This window comes from Diabrotica virgifera, chromosome 3 (genome assembly GCF_917563875.1).
Source record: "Diabrotica virgifera virgifera chromosome 3, PGI_DIABVI_V3a".
Taxonomy (NCBI): Eukaryota; Metazoa; Arthropoda; class Insecta; order Coleoptera; family Chrysomelidae; genus Diabrotica; species Diabrotica virgifera.
In genome coordinates this window covers 250,753,383-250,766,832 of record NC_065445.1, presented here as the reverse complement: position 1 = coordinate 250,766,832, position 13,450 = coordinate 250,753,383, and the positions used below count along the sequence as shown (strand labels likewise).

At 33.5% G+C, this 13,450-nt stretch overlaps 1 protein-coding gene across 2 annotated transcripts in view; it reads left to right on the top strand.

Annotated features, from left to right (window-relative positions):
- Window positions 1–13,450, top strand: part of LOC126881680 (transcription cofactor vestigial-like protein 4) — a 139,569-nt gene that overhangs the window by 10,071 nt on the left and 116,048 nt on the right. Inside the window, exon 1 of one of the 2 annotated variants that reach the window (XM_050646086.1) lies at window positions 11,653–11,777. The exons of the other annotated variant lie outside the window; for it this stretch is intronic. The gene's annotated coding sequence lies outside the window, so the exon portion shown is untranslated. Of the gene's footprint in view, window positions 1–11,652; window positions 11,778–13,450 lie in introns of those variants that run through there. 2 annotated transcript variants of the gene reach the window in all.

Sequence of the window (13,450 nt, the reverse complement as noted above, 5' to 3'; positions counted from 1 at the left end):
GACCGTTAGATGCTGATTGGTCTAAATAAAATAAAGAGCTCGGTAAGCTATGAGTAGATCGCTTGTCATTAATGAACTTACAAAATGATTTAGGGTTATTTTTTAAGCTAATGTCTACTCCACCCATATAGCCACTAAAGCATGTATCAGACAAACGCTTACACTCAGCCCTAAGGCGAGAAAACCTAACATATTCAGCATCAGACTGACTTCTCATGTACATAGAGTGGGCACGTTTTTTCTCCTGCGTTAAATTCCTGAGTTCGTGGGAAAACCATTTAGGGAAGGAAGATGTTCTGAATCTTTTTAATGGTACAAACAATGCTATCCCCGTCAACAGAACATCATAGAACAAACCCACAGAATTATCAACACCCTCAACCAGACAGTTCTGCCAATCCATGGATGCAAGGAAGTTATTGAGTTCAGCGTAGTTTCCATTTACAAAATCATAAAAGAATTCATCATATTTTAAATTTTTTGAATCAGTTAAATCTAAGTTTAAAAAACACTCATAACCCACATGGTGTTGGCTAGGGTCTACCAAAGGATCTTTTGCTTTCAAGACATTTAATTCCCTAACATTTGAAAAAACCAAATCTAAAAATACATTACGATTATTAGGAACATTAATGTGTTGAAAGAATTTTAAAAACCCTAACTCTTGAGCAACATCTATTGCAGGATCCCCTCCAGGACACTGAACCATTAATCCATACTCGTCATTCAGCCAAGTTGCATTGGGTAGGTTGTAATCGCCAAATATGTATATGTTAAGTGAAGTGTAACGTATGGTAATATCTTCTATAGATTGACAATGCAAACTGTAAGTATCTCGTGAAGATTGTGATCTCGCTTGTCGAAAGTGGGATATTTCCCTTCCTAGAAAATTTTGGAGGTCGTCCGTTTATGACTTTTCAAGTTGGGCTGTTCTTTAGTAGTATTGAATTCGGCAATTTGCGGCAGGTTGATATTCGAAAGATATTTAGGCTCAAACTGTGATTTCCGTCTAATAGACGGGGTGTTAGTGTTTGTGTCCAGTTCGTCATTACACATAATGTGCTCCGGTTCATCAAAAAATATTAAATAAGGGAATAAAGACGCTGAGGAAACTTTTTTGAAATGGTTTGATGAGGTAGAAGACGACATAAGCGAAGTGGAATCAATTTGTGATGAAAATATTGCCACTGACTACCATTGCTACACTGTACTAATTATAGTACCTGTCAGTTTTTTTTGTTTTAACATTTTTTAAAAATCTTTTTATTTTCATTTTTCTTACTCTTTGTTTAATTCGATTATAAATTTTTATTAAGATTCTTTAATTTGTTTAATTGTTATCACACTTTTTTCAGGAGTAAAAAGGTACACAAACAATCCTTCCATTCTTGTTATAATGTTTTTTATTTTAATGAATACAGAAAAACTAGATTAATTACTGTCTTTTTTAGATAATCAATACTTTCAGTAAGTCATCGAGATATTTTTTTGCATTAAAATATGTAACAAAAACAAAAATTACCACTAAAATGTTAAACCCGTCTGTCAGGCGGTTATAGGTCTGGATCCCGCGTATGAAAAAAAAGTTGATTAATAGCAAGCTGAAAATTTGTTAATAGCTTAAGGGTGTCTAGTCGAACAAACTTTGATATATGGGAACACTGGAACAGGGGAAGTTTTAATTGTGGAACAGGTTAAAAATTTGGAACGGTCAGACTACGAAAACGGCACATGTATTTTGTCCGACAGAACAGACTTAAACTCTTCGAACAGAGATTAAACTCTCATGCAAAAATCAGACTGCTATTTATCACCAAATGGGCGTTTTAATGAGTGGAACATGTAGAATATGTCAAATGACAGGAATTATGACAGGTGATAAATAGCAGTCTGATTTTTGCATGAGAATTTAATCTCTGTTTGGAGAGTTTAAGTCTGTTCTGTCGGACAAAATAAATGTGCCGTTTTCGTGGTGTGACTGTTACAAATTTTTAACCTGTTCCACAATTAAAACTGCCCCTGTTCCAGTGTTCCCATATATCAAAGTTTATCCGACTAGACACCCTTAAGCTATTAACAAATTTTCAGCTTGCTATTAATCAACTTTTTTTTCATACGCGGGATCCAGACCTATTAGTTAGTGTTTACGTCATTGCTTTAAGATGTTAGTACTGTTAAGGGTTAAGATTTTCTATTCGAATTATAAGGGTCGTAAGTGGTTGAAAACATTGACTAAGATTGTTTCCCCCTTTTTGTATTTATTGCTATATTAGAGCAAGAGTAATAGATTAAAATATTTTTAACCAATCGTATCTTTAGAAAATTTAATGATCGGTATTTTACTATTTTATTTGGGAATAAGCCACAAAAAGTTTCTTACCTAAATCTTTTGACGTTTTGAAATAACAAGGAAATTCTTCCTTCAGCTTCAGAAGAATATCGGTATTTTATTTCATTACGACCTTACTCCAACATGAGTTTTAAAGTTGTAGGCAAGGACAGTCGAAAAAAAACGATGTTTTTATACCTCGTGTTTAAACTAGGAGTAATTCAAATTTACCGCCTCGTAATGCTTGTTCGTAATTGGTCCAACCGCAGGCAAGTTTACTCCACTAATTTATTACATTTTGACACTATTGGCATTTAAAATTCTAGGTTAATTAAGTTATAGCGGCGATTTTTTGTGTTTTCTGCGTTAATCCTTTAGATTTTTAAAAATTTTAATGTCTTTATTAATATTTCCGTCCTATTTGAGATAGAGGATAAGTCAATTATTATTACTGACTTATTAGCATTCAAGTTATAATTATGAAGATGTTCCATAAAAGATATATTTTATCCAGCATTCTTTTTAAAAATAGTTTTATAGCTGAATGTGATGAATGACTATATAGTGCACTTTATAGTGCACATTAATCGTAAAAGCCAAAAAGAACATCCTAAACATAAACTTCCACGGTAGCTGTTCTGTTTTATGTAATAATATCCTTATATTCGGGAATTTGAAGCCATCTGTGTAACATGTGGTTGCTCTGCAGGGGGAAATTCTAGTGTGTAATAACAAAAGAAGCTTGGAATTTGAAATTCTTCTCAAATTGTTATTGAGCCAGAGAGCCAGCGCATGAATATATTCAGTGACGGCGGAACTGATTTCTTTGATTATTTAGGTCCGCAATATAGATACAATACATTTCAAAAACTTTGAGTATTCTTTGTAATAGAATACTTTTTAAATCCTATTATTGCTGGGTAGTAAAGATCTTGTAATAAAAAAAAAATAAAATATTGGTAAAATCAATCCGTCAACACATAAAAGATCGAACATAAATCGAACAGAAATATACAAACGAATATAGACAAACAAGCAAAGAAATATCAACAGAGGTAAGGGAAAATGTACGAAAATACAGTAAAGAAATCATTTCGGAATAGAAGAGAATAAAAGATTAAAAGCATTTAGAAGAAATCTAGTAGAAGGAATAAAAGATATTCATAAACTGCATCAACCAGATGGTATCTATATATACAGATAAAGAAACTATTAGACAAAGAAAAAGTGATCATATTGAAAGATTTTTATGAAAAAGAATGGCTCAAGGAAAGATGGCTTTATGATTGAAATAACAATGCCATTGGCATTAAAGCAAGAGGAAAACATTAATTAACACCCTTAATAGTCCTATTTAATAGATGATTATAAATTGGACGGTGGTGGTGCAAATGACCAATTACTAGTTATGGAAGCACATATACAGGGTGATTCATTAAGAATGTTCAATCTCTGAGTTGTAATAAATTCTAGATCTTATATTAATATTTAATCCAAATCACTAAAATAAACTGTGGCTCGTTACCGAGTTACAGGGTGTTTTATTTAAAAATTTAATATTTTTTTACCCTTCCCAAATTCTACGCCACTGGCGGAATTGCTATTTTAGCGCAATATTTAGATTCTCCAATACTTTCTATATAAATAATATACTCTTCATTCTTAACGATAAAGTCATTAGTTTTCGAGATACAGTAAGGTCTCTTTTTATGCGGATTTTTTTAATGCGATTTTTAAGTTATGCGGTTTGTATTTCATCCAAAAATTTCTATTATTAATAACTAGTATAATTAATATTAACTACATATTTCCATCCAGATGTCATTAATCTGAGGGTTTGCAATTCGGGCATTCCCCATGATGTAGCATGTAGCTTGAGCTATTACATCAATCTGAGTTTCACATTGAAAGTTAAAAGGTATAACCTGTAATTCTTTTGAAATTAAATTTAAATGTTTAAGTCATGGACGTATAAATAAAGATATCTTTATTTATACGTCCATGGTTTAAGTATTTAAGAGTTTAAATGTTGCTGATTTCAAGTTGCAGTATAAAAAACAGCACATATTGATTTCTGGATTGAAACATTTAATCAAGTGTCGTAAAGTTTTATGTTTAATTAAAGAGGTTTTTGCAATTTCAATATCGTTAGTCTGCGTTTTTAATTCCTTCTTTAAGATTTTATTTGGCCTTCTTCTTCTTCTTCTTCTTCTTTTTATATAGACATTACTCTGTCTGTTTTTCAGTGTGCCTCCAGTAAGTTGTCATTCCATCTTTTTCGTGGTCTTCCCACTGATCGTCTTCCTATTGGGGAACTGTCTCTCGCCGTCCTTACTACTCTATTTGTTGTCATTCGGCTTATGTGGTATTTCCATTCTACTCTTCTGCTTTTCACCCAGTTATTAATGTTGTCTACCTTGCATTTCCTTCGTATATCTGCACTTCTAGCTCTATCCCACATCGTCTTACCATCGATTTTTCGCAATTTTTTCATCTCTGCTGTTTCTAGCATTCTTTTTGTCCTTTCTGTATCAGCTCGTGTTTCTGCCGCGTATGTCATTATTGGTCTGATGACTGTTTTGTAAATTCTGCCTTTCACTTCTTTTCCGATGTTTTTATTTCTCCATATTGTTTCATTCAGGCAACCTGCGGCTCTGTTTACTTTATTCACCTGATCTTCCACTCCTGTTTCGAGCTTTCCGTAGCTGCATAGTGTGATGCCTAGATATTTAAACTCCATGACTTGTTCTATTATTTGACCATCCAGCTCTAATTTACACCTTATTAGATCTGCTGTTATAACCATGCATTTAGTCTTTTTTGGGGAAATTAACATGTTAAATTTTCTAGCGGTTATATTAAATTCGTGCAGCATACGTTGTAAATCATCTTCACTTTGAGAGATTAGTATTGCGTCGTCTGCGTAGCAGATTATTTTAAGTTGTTTTTCTCCCATTTGGTATCCTTTTTTTGTTCTTACTTTTTTTTATTATTTCGTCCATGATCAGGTTGAACAACAGAGGACTCAGGGAATCTCCCTGTCTTATCCCATTGCCAGCTTCAATTGGGTCAGTTAGTTCTTCATCTACTTTTACTTTTATTGTGTTGTTCTGGTAGATATTTTCGATCGTTTTAATTATTCCTAGAGGCATCACACTATGCAGCTACGGAAAGCTCGAAACAGGAGTGGAAGATCAGGTGAATAAAGTAAACAGAGCCGCAGGTTGCCTGAATGAAACAATATGGAGAAATAAAAACGTCGGAAAAGAAGTGAAAGGCAGAATTTACAAAACAGTCATCAGACCAATAATGACATACGCGGCAGAAACACGACCTATACAGAAAGGACAAAAAGAATGCTAGAAACAGCAGAGATCAAAAATTTGCGAAAAATCGATGGTAAGACGATGTGGGATAGAGCTAGAAGTGCAGATATACGAAGGAGATGCAAGGTGGACAACATTAATAACTGGGTGAAAAGCAGAAGAGTAGAATGGAAATACCACATAAGCCGAATGACAACAAATAGAGTAGTAAGGACGGCGAGAGACAGTTCCCCAATAGGAAGACGATCAGTGGGAAGACCACGAAAAAGATGGAATGACAACTTACTGGAGGCACACTGAAAAACAGACAGAGTAATGTCTATATAAAAAGAAGAAGAAGAAGAAGAAGGCCAAATAAAATCTTAAAGAAGGAATTAAAAACGCAGACTAACGATATTGAAATTGCAAAAACCTCATTAATTAAACATAAAACTTTACGACACTTGATTAAATGTTTCAATCCAGAAATCAAAATGTGCTGTTTATTATACTGCAACTTGAAATCAGCAACATTTAAACTCTTAAATACTTAAACATTTAAATTTAATTTCAAAAGAATTACAGGTTATACCTTTCAACTTTCAATGCGAAACTCAGATTGATGTAATAGCTGCATGCTACATCATGTAACAAGGTGAATACCCGAATTGCAAACCCTCAGATTAATGACATCTGGATGGAAATATGTAGTTAATATTAATTATACTAGTTCTTAATAACAGAAATTTTTGGATGAAATACAAACCGCATAACTTAAAAATCGCATTAAAAAAATCCGCATAAAAAGAGACCTTACTGTATCTCGAAAACTAATGACTTTATCGTTAAGAATGAATAGTATATTATTTATATAGAAAGTATTGGAGAATCTAAATATTGCGCTAAAATAGCAATTCCGCCAGTGGAGTAGAATTTGGGAAGGGTCAAAAATTCACTGTCTCCTGTCGTACGCCTCTGATAGTAGCCAGAAACGTTTATTTATCATAATTTAGTGAAGTGTATAGTACCTCCACTTTCTGACAAGTATGACAAGGATATGTCAAATAGTTTAAAAGTCCTGCGTAAAAATAGTTATTAAATTTTTAAATAAAACACTCTGTAACTAAGTAACAAGCCACAGTTTATTTTAGTGGTTTGGATTAAATATTAATTAATATAAGATCTAGAATTTATTACAACTCAGAGATTGGACATTCTTAATGAATCACCCTGTATATGTGCTTCCATAACTAGTAATTGGTCATTTGCACCACCACCGTCCAGTTTATAATCATCTATTAAATAGGACTTTTAAGGGTGTTAATTAATGTTTTCCTCTTGCTTTAATGCCAATGGCATTGTTATTTCAATCATAAAGCCATCTTTCCTTGAGCCATTCTTTTTCATAAAAATCTTTTTCTGTATAAATGGATAACGTCCTTTAATTTGACCCTGTCAAATGCCTTCTTAAGGTCCACGAAACATAAGTATGCCGGTTTGTTGTATTCTAACGATTTTTCTTGAATCTGCCTCATTATAAATATAGCGTCGGTGCATGATCTTCCCGACCTAAAACCTTGTTGTTCTTCTGCTAATGTTATAATTTTATTCAGTTTGTTTGTTATCACTTTCGTCGTTAATTTTAGTGTTGTGTTTAATAAATTAATTCCTCTGTAATATTCCTGTAATATTCCATATTTGGCCTAATGGGAAAAAAACATCGCACATACAATTTTTGGTGGACAAACGTCCACCATTTTATGTGATTTTAGAAAACTACGGAACGTATCCCTACTTTTTCAATGCAAGTAAAGTCTTTTTTTATGCGATTTTTTTATATGCGCTTTTCTGCAGAACCTTTCCACCGCATAAAACGAGACCTTACTGTATTTGAAATTGAAAATGAAACGGCACAGGTATTTTGATGTATTGTGCCCCTTCATTTTTAACTTCAACTATCTCGAGAACTAATAACTTTATCGTTACGAATGAAGAGTACATTATTTAAATAGAAAGTATTGGAAAATTTAAATATTGTGCTAAAACAGCAATTCCGCCAGTTGCGAAGGATCAACCATTTACTGCATGTCCCCTGTCGTACTCCTCTGGTAGTATCCAGAAACGTGTATTTATCATAATTTAGTAAACTATATGGTAAAGCTCTTTTCATGAGCATTTTTCAGTGCGTCACAAATGATAGAAAAAAAGGTAAGTCCGTGATAATACACATTTATAACATTTATTCTAACATGACATTTAAGTTAAATCTGACAGTTGTCACATTTTATTTGCAATTTGGCATAAAAACAAATCAATTGTGTTTATTGCATTTATAAAATGGTATTTTCTTTGATTTGTATAGTCTTATAAATTGTACAGATTATATTCGTAGATATATTATATAATTCGTAAATAATTTTTTTTTTCGATTATATCGCCATCTATCGACAACCAGAATAAATGTTATAAATGTCTCTAATCACAGACGTACCTTTTTTTCTGTCGCATACAATTTAATGCGTTAGAAAGAAATCGAAAAACTGTGACGCACTGAAAGATGCTCATGAGAAAAAGAATACCTACACTTTCTGTCAAGTATGACAGGGATATGTCAAATACATAGTTTTAAAGTAATGCCTTTTAAAGGTTGCCTAAAGTACAGCCTACACTGTTTCTTTGTCTTTAAGAGTGTGAAACAAAGATAACTATTAACTATGTTTACTATAAGTGTCAAACTAACATTGTCCGATATAAGGTTATGTAAGATGTTTTTTTGTTTATTTTTTTCTTCTTCTTTTATGGCCTTTATGAATTATGCCCATTTAGCCAGCAACATTCCTTCAAATTAACGCCTAATTAAACCTACCATACAACAAGACCAATCAAGGATAGGGCAGGAAAAGTGAAGTTGGTAAAAAAATAAACTGTTCTTAAAATATAAACTAAACAAATAAAATATAATTTGAAAACAATAATTTGACATTATAAATTTAACCTACAATATTATGACAGACGCCAGTTACCATTTACCATCTGATCAAATATAATAATGACGTCATATTTATATAATCGTCACTACTTCTAGCCAATAAAATGCTCGCTGTAATAGGAATGGCATGTCAAAAAAATCTGATTATTCCCTATATATTTTTTCAAATTTAGAATATGGCAACAAGGGGAAAATTACTTGCATTCCTTATTGTTTGACTTCTAGTAGTTTTCTCAGGATTCGAAAAAAATGAATACATTTAAAAAACATTGAAAATTTTGACATGCGTCAATATTTTGCATTTTGCTCCGTTCCCCTTAAATTTGAATACTGGTTTTATTCATGGTCTAAGAGCTGGAAGCGGATTTTGTGCGTGATAAGTAATATGGAAAAACTATACGGGGCTATGTTGAATTAGTTGTGTACATGACTTTCCCCAACGGCCGGAAACCAGAGTGGGGGACGAGGGTAGTTATAAGGGGTCAAACTCGAGGTTTTTATTATCCTTTTTGTGACGCTCATGATCGAGATAGTGCACCAAAATTTGGGAATAAGTAGGTCATGACGTAACTAAGTAAAATCTCTAGGGGTGGAACGCTGCGTGGCCGACAAAGGGGTGAGAGTAGGAGTGAATATAAAAAATATAAGGGGTTTTCTGCGACGTTCGTGATTCAGATAGTGCACCAATATTTGGGAATAAGTAGACTATGACATAACTAAGTAAAATCCCCAGAGCCGGAAACTAGAGGGGGTGACGAGGGTAGTTATAAGGGGTCAAAGTCACGGTTTTTATTATTTTTTTTGTGACGCTCATGATCGAGATAGTGCACCAAAATTTGGGAATAAGTAGGTCATGACGTAACTAAGTAAACTCTCCAGGGGTGGAAGGCTGCGTGGCCGACAAAGGGGTAGGGCAGGGGTGAATATAAAAAATATAAGGGGTTTTTTGCGACGTTCGTGATTGAGATAGTGCACCAAAATATGGGAATAAGTAGACCATGACATAACTAAGTAAAATTCCCAGAGGCGAAAACCAGACTGGGGGACGAGGGTAGTTATAAGGGGTAAAAGTCGCGGTTTTTATTATTTTTTTTGTGACGCTCATGATGGAGATAGTGCACCAAAATTTGGGAATAAGTAGATCATGACATTACTAAGTAAAATCTTCAGGCGCGGAACGCTGCGTGATGGATAAATGTTGTGCTGCGTCACAAACAAAATAATACAAACTGCGACTATGACCCCTTAAAACTACCCTCATCTCCAACTCTGGTTTCCGCCCCTGGAGATTTTGCTTAGTTATGTCATGATCTACCTACTCCCAAGTTTTGGTTCACTATCTCGATCACGAACGTCACAAAAAATCCCTTATAATTTTTATATTCACCCCTGCCCCCACCCCTTTGTCGGCCATGCAGCGTTCCGCCCCTGGAGATATTACTTAGTTACGTCATGACCTACTTATTACCAAATTTTGGTGCATTATCTCGATCATGAGCGTCACAAAAAAAAAATAATAAAAACCGCGACTTTGACCCCTTATAACTACCCTCGTCCCCCACTCTGCTTTCCGGCCGTTGGGGAAAGTCATGTACACAACTAATTCAACATATCCCCGTATAGTTTTTCCATATTACTTATCACGGCACTTATCACTTATCAAGTAATATGGAGTTTGGCATGTGAAATGTGTCTATTGTATATTGATAATTATGACCCCTTTCAGGCTGACACCTCAGTGGATACAGGAAGTAGCAATAAGGGATGAAAGGGGAAAGTTAGTGTAGTCTTTAAAGGTTTTCACCTCCTATTTTGTTAAACCTCCATCGATTTGCATGAAAATTGGTGACTAGTTAGAACATACCTCAGGAAATAAAAATTATTTGGTGCCAACTTGCACTTTTACCTTGGGGGTGGATACCACCCCTTCTCTGGGGGTGAAAAGGATTTTATTAAAAATAACCCCACAAATCGATAGAGGGACAAATTATAAGTAAAATTTGTTATATCATGTTATTAAAATAAATCAATAGATTTTGAGTTATTAAAGATCAAAGATTTGTCTGTTTAAGAGCGCATGCGTGAAGTTACGGATGATAAAAAGAACATATTAATTAATTGTATGTTACTAAAATATTATTTTTATATTATTTCGATATTATAAATTTAGCAAAAGTGTATTCGAATATGTCAATAAATGTACCCACTATTTTACATCCCCAGTTTCTGGACATATTCAGTTTATAATGAAAAAAAAAATTCAATTAAATATCGAAATAATATAAAAATAATATTTTACTAACATACAATTAATTAACATGTTCTTTTTATCATCCGTAACTTCACGCATATGCTCTTAAATAGACAAATCTTTGATCTTTAATAACTCAAAAAGTATTGATTTATTTTAATAACATGATATAACAAATTTTAAAATTTTACTTAAAATTTGTCCCTCTATCGATTTGTGGGGTTATTGTTAATAAAATAGTTTTCACCCGCGGGAAGGGGTGGTATTCACCACCAGGGTAAAAGTGCAAGTGGCACCAAATCAGTTTTGTTTCTTGAGGTATGCTCTAAGTCTAAGTAGTCACCAATTTTCATGCAAATCGATGGCGGTTTAACAAAATAGGAGGTGAAAACCTTTAATGACTGCACTAACTTTCCCCTTTCATCCCTTATTGCTACTTCCTGTATCCACTAAGGTGTCAGCCTGAAAGGGGTCATAATTGTCAATATACAATTGACACATTTCACAAGAAAAACTCCATATTACTTATGACGATGATTTTTCGGCTCTAGCTCTCCGTCTATTATCTCTCCGACTAACATTTTTGTCTATATTTCATTTAAACGACATTTTTTGATAGCTCCCTTCAATAAATATTTATCATACTGAGGAATGGTTAAGAAAACCTATATGTTGACTTTTTATAGATATCTCTTTTTTAACATATTTATACATACAAATATTATACAAACAAAAATACATTTTTCGTGGTTATCATATATTTTGAGCGTGCATCGTCCGATAAGCTAAATATTCTTTATACATTCAGTCGTATACTTCTGTCTTGTGAATGTATGTAGATTGAAGTAAGTGAAAGAATAGATAGTGTAAATCTTCGAATAGTGTACTAAATAAAATAGATTGGTAAGTTTAATAAATCGATTATTTTAACTATTACCAGAGAACGGCAGTTCTCGCCAGTGACGCACACCAACACCCCCTACACGCGACACTATATATACACACACGAAATTTTCGATTTTCTAAATCTGACTGATTTGAAAGATGGGCCAAGTCCCATCTTAAAGTTCAGGAAAAGACTCACCCATTCATATGTATCCATTTTGATCCAAGGGTTTGGATTTCATGGCCCTTTCTATTTAGGGTCTGTTTTTCGTTCTCGTCCCCAAAACTCCCAAAAGCTTCAAGAATTTAAGTCCGACCTTTGCGGCTTCTAATAGTACTGATCATTACCTTTCCAACGCATGTCTAATTTTGAAAATCGGTTATACCATTCAAAAGTTACCGAGCTCAGAAGTATGACTCAATTTTTATTTAAAAAAGGGAAAATGTTTGTGGATATCTATGTGTGTTTAAAAGTTAAACCGATTTGAATTTTTTTTCTGTGTTTGAAGAGGGGGTCAGGGCCGATTCAGAACCGGTGTAGTTTGTGACTTTTGACCACCCATAAGCCAACTAGAGGACTTGGTAGGTACAAAACGGCATATTTTTTGGGGGTATATATCTTCGAATCAAGAAGAGACAGGAGAACCGCAAATACACCAAATCAATAGTGTTGAGTTAAGCTTTCAAATGGTGTTTAAGCCGTCAGGATCAGACATATACACGGCTCAGTATAACCGAAAAACTGAAAAACTATACTTTGAAAATTTTGGTTTTTCGACAATTACTCAAAATTTCAACCTACGAATTGCGCCAATAACTGAGCGTTTGTAGAAGGACTCTAGACGAATCTAACGGTGTATACGTCATATCCGGGAAAATTCGAGTTTTTAAGTTATAGGCTTCAAAGTATGATCAAATCTATTTCCTACGGGAAAAACGGTTTCTCAAGCTCAATAATTCCTGTAATAGCTTCAGTTATCATACTTGACCTTAGATTTTAGATCCATCAGATACTACTGGTAAATACGATACAAACTCATGTTTACTGATCAAAATCGGTTAAGCCTTTTAGAAGTTATTAAGCTACAAAGTATAATCCAATTAACGATTATTCCCGAAATGGTTTATGTAGTTGTAAATTTGATCTGGCAACGGGCAATCCGACTTCATTTACCGGTCATCTCAATATTTTTTTTTCAATCTTTTCGATCTATTCGATCTATACATTCGATGGATACTAGATCATTTGGGAGATAATGCAACAAAGGTGACCATTTATAAAGCTTGACGGGTAATAGAGGAACATTGCATTCAACTTCATACATTTAATTTATAAATAACTTTGAAAAACTCCTGATACAAGAACAAAAAACCGCTAACTAAACGCCTTAAAAATGAGTGGCGCATACAATATTCCAGCAACAAAAGATCTGATATGAATATTACGTGGCGCGAAAATGTATTTTCATTTTGATGTAAAACAAAATTCTAGTTTTATTTTAAAAGATTTTTCATTAATATTTGTTAAATTTGAAGTAAACGCGCCACAAAAGAGTTTCAAAATTTAAACTGTATCAAAGTTACTCTTTTGTGGCGCGTTTACTTCAAATTTAACAAATATTATGGAAAAATCTTTTAAAATAAAACTATAATTTTGTTTTTTATCAAAATGAAAATACTTTTCGCGCCAC